This window comes from Macaca nemestrina, chromosome 3 (genome assembly GCF_043159975.1).
Source record: "Macaca nemestrina isolate mMacNem1 chromosome 3, mMacNem.hap1, whole genome shotgun sequence".
NCBI lineage: Eukaryota > Metazoa > Chordata > Mammalia > Primates > Cercopithecidae > Macaca > Macaca nemestrina.
The window spans coordinates 60,488,633-60,492,631 of record NC_092127.1 but is presented as its reverse complement, the minus strand read 5'-3'; positions in this window follow the sequence as shown (position 1 = coordinate 60,492,631).

Here is a 3,999-nt window from a genome sequence, read left to right as displayed (position 1 = left end):
TCCTGGGGTGTATGGATAGAGAAGATATGGCTCTGGATTGGTTACTTTGCATCTCAAAGGCATGCTCCCAGCTGGGCCCTTTGCTATCTCTAATAACTGGCTAGTTTCTGGGCAGGCAGTCTTTCCCAGCCAGAAAGTCTCTTTTAAGATGCCAAAAACATCCTAATATACAGAAAGTAAAAAATACAAACCATATACATCAGTGTAGGAAGTAAAAAACTTTAGGTCAAATAGTACTACATTATAAATGACAAATAATTGAATTTAAAGATGAAAGGTATTAAAATTCTGTAATTTAATTTTCTTATGTTACCAGCTTTGAACACTACTGATTTAATGTTAATTTTGAAGCATTATTGGGAATCCTAATTCTTAAGAGACATTTCTAAGATATTCATTCTTTAACTTTTTTGATGAGGCAATTTAGTTTCTAACCTTATAAATATGACACCTGTCAGGTATGTACTTAATGCAGACTTTGGTTGAAATGCACGTATCTCTTGTGTGAAAGGCAGTAAATTGGGTAGATGCTGGTACATTTACATCTCTGATAATTTGTGAGTAGAATACATTAGTGTATTATGTACACTGTGTTAAATGTTATTAACGTGAATCCAAACAGCTGGTCCTGAAATTGATGTTCTTTTATCTGATAATTAACTTTCCCTATTATTGAAGAGCTGAAAATTTAAGTGAAGTTCAGATTTATGGACTTTTTTTTTTTTTTTTGAGACAGAGTCTCGCTCTGTCGCCCAGGCTGGAGTGCAGTGGCGCCACCTCCACTCACTGCAAGCTCCGCCTCCCAGGTTCAAGCCATTCTCCTGCCTCAGCCTCCCATATAGCTGGGACTACAGGCGCCCGCCACCGTGCCCGGCTAATTTTTGTATTTTTTTAGTAGAGACGGAGTTTCACCGTGTTAGCCAGGATGGTCTCGATCCTAACCTCGTGATCCGCCCGTCTTGGCCTCCCAAAGTGCTGGGATTACAGGCGTGAGCCACCGCGCCCGGCCTGGACATTGTTTAGCACACTTTTTATAGTAAGTTTTTTTAAAAGCGGGAAAATGTATATAATCTATGCAAATGGAAAAGACAAATCCCTTCCTTTAAAATCTGTAAAAACACGCTCTGTGTCCCACCATTACTGGTTCTCAATTTCTGTCAGTTAATAGCCACTATTTTCCAAGAATAAGCTACTAGAAAATCATGAATAAAATTATATAAAAAATAAAAATTGGATGACATTTTAACTTGAAAATACTTGAGCTATTGGCCTAATTTCATATCTATCATTATGATTCTTTTCTGTTTGCTTAGGCACAGATAGCACCTAGTTCTACTGCTCTGCCATGGTGAAGCATTTGCAGTGAGTAATACAAATCAATATTAAATTGATTTAATCATTATGCTACAATTACTATATCTTGAAATGCAGGTTTAAATGTTTTTGGGAATTCAAATGCATATATACTTGTTTTTAAACTTTGACTTTCTCCTCTAAAGTTCTGGGAAAAGGAAACAAAATAAGAGAGCTCAAGGACTTGAGAGGGTTGTATCTGTGAGGCTAATATTTTTTTAATGAACCCCTGGTTTGGATGGTTTATGAGTGGGTCCTTCATAAGACTTATTGCTTATATGTGCTCTTGCACACTGGATTTAGTAATGATAACTGCTCTTCTGGGAACAGAATTTCTTCTACTCAGCTTCCTAAAAGGACAGCAGAGAGTAGTATATTATTTGTTGGAAAATCTTATATAAACTGAGGACACTTTCAACAATGTAGAAGCATAAATTGTTTTAAAAAGTGAAGTATTTCAAAATGACTGAGAAGCACAGAAAATAATGACACTTACCGCCTAGAATTAACTCTCACCACCCGAATTTGTCAGATATTAAAAAATAAATCATTATAGACACACCAAAAGCTCACTTCTTAATCCTTTTCCTTCCTTTCTTCTCTTTTCCTACTTTTTCATTTTTTTCTACTTTCACTACTAAAGTTGGTCTGTATTATTTCCGTAGTATTTTCACACCTTTCAATATGTGTATTCATAAAAGACATATTTTATATATTTTGAAAGTTTATAAAATGATATATTCTTGTTAATTAATTGAAAAAAGCAATTAAGATATTTTTGTAAATGACAATATGAGGCATATATAGTCAGTCATATAGGTTTAGATATATAAATTATATAAATATGGCAGAAGTCAAATATTTTGCAAAGTCATATATTTTGCAATGGCTCATTTTAAGTGCCGTATTTTGTTTCAATACATAGAACTCATATGTTCCTCAAGTGGTGGACAATTAGGTTATTTCCATAGTTTTTAAAAGCAATTTTATTTTTAAAAATTATTTTACAAACACACATGGTTTAGAAGATCAACTGCAGGGCTCATGAGTAAATGGAGCACTATTTGCCCCATTATTCCTCACTCTAGTCTTGTTCCCTCACAGGCAACTGCTTTTAAGAGTTCTTTTGGTATTTACTTTGTTACTTATTTATGAATCATATACAGACACTGGCCTTTCCTAATTCATCAAGCAAAAGTCTTATCTACTCACCTCCTCTTATAGTGGTTGAGGATTTAGCTCTTTTTTCATCACCTTCTCCCCTTACTCCATCCTTTCAGAACACTCCCATCACAAATTTTAGTTAAATTATCAGTGTTTATGCTATGCTTTTTAAATTTTGTCCACTACAGAGGTGAGAAGTATATTTAATAACATGTTCTTTAACACACTTTCTTCTAAAGGTTATAATTGCCTTATTTTTTCATTTGCCTAGTTTTCTATTTGCCTGTAATTTTTTCCCCAAATCTTCCCTCACATTTGTCATAAACCTATTAATAATTTTTTACAAATGCTCAAACCCAGTTTCAAATATTCTGTTGGTTTTATTTTTTCCCTATAGCTCTTAATCCACTTGCTAGGCTTTGGATTGGCTGCTTGCCACCTTGCCGGTCAGCTGCACAGGGGCCCCTCAGGAGCTTCTCTGTAGCACTTACTGTGTTGGAGCTCCTGTTTGTTGGATAGTTATCTTTCTTAGTTACTCCCATGATTTTCTGAAGTATAAAATCCAGAATCTTCTTAGGCAAGGGGTGTGAATTGTCCAGTTTCTAACTATTCTGTGTCTGAAAATGTCCGCTGAAGCTGATAGTCATCTTTCCTCACCATCTTAATGACTGTCCTCCATGGTCTTCTAGTTTCTGTTATTATTGATGAGACATTCAATTCTTTTACTTATTTTTTTAATGCATTATTTTGTTTCTTCTTTTGAAAACTTTTCCTGTGTTTTCTTTATCCCTGTTACACTAGGATTTTAGATACTTTAAACTTATATGAATCTCTTTTCATTCATAGTATTGGCTACACTACAAACTCTTTACTGTAGAGTCTCATGTCCTTTACCTCTGGAAAATTTTTCTTCTAATATTTAACCTTCTTCTTTCTATTTTGTTTGTTTGGAACTCTTTAATTGTATGATGTTGGACTGTGTGGATGATTCTCTCTCTCTCTCTCTCTCTGTTTTAATTTACCTCATTTTCCATCCCTTTGTGACTTTATATCATTTTCCATGAGATTTCCTGGACTTCATTTTTCAAATTTACATGTTTAAAATTTTTTTCTGGTAATAAAAATTTAATTTCCAAAAGCTATTATATATTCCATGAATGTGCACTTTAAAAACAACAATACCCAACAATTTTTTTCTGTGTCTGCCACACCTCTTCTCATCTTTTAGCAGATGTGAGGACTACTAATACATTTTAAGTTTTCTTCTGCTATTTCTATTGTTCTATTTTCTCTGCGTTCTGTGTCTATGCTTGATCTTGTTCTTGCCATTTATATGAGAGGTTTTCTTCAAATGCTTGGTGGTTCTTGACTATTTTGATATTAGAAGCTCTGAGTGGCTTTTTTTTTTTTTTTAATTGGGAGACCTTCAGTAATAATTTGCTGTAAGTATATTCTCTACGGCTGTTCTAATTAGAGAAGAAT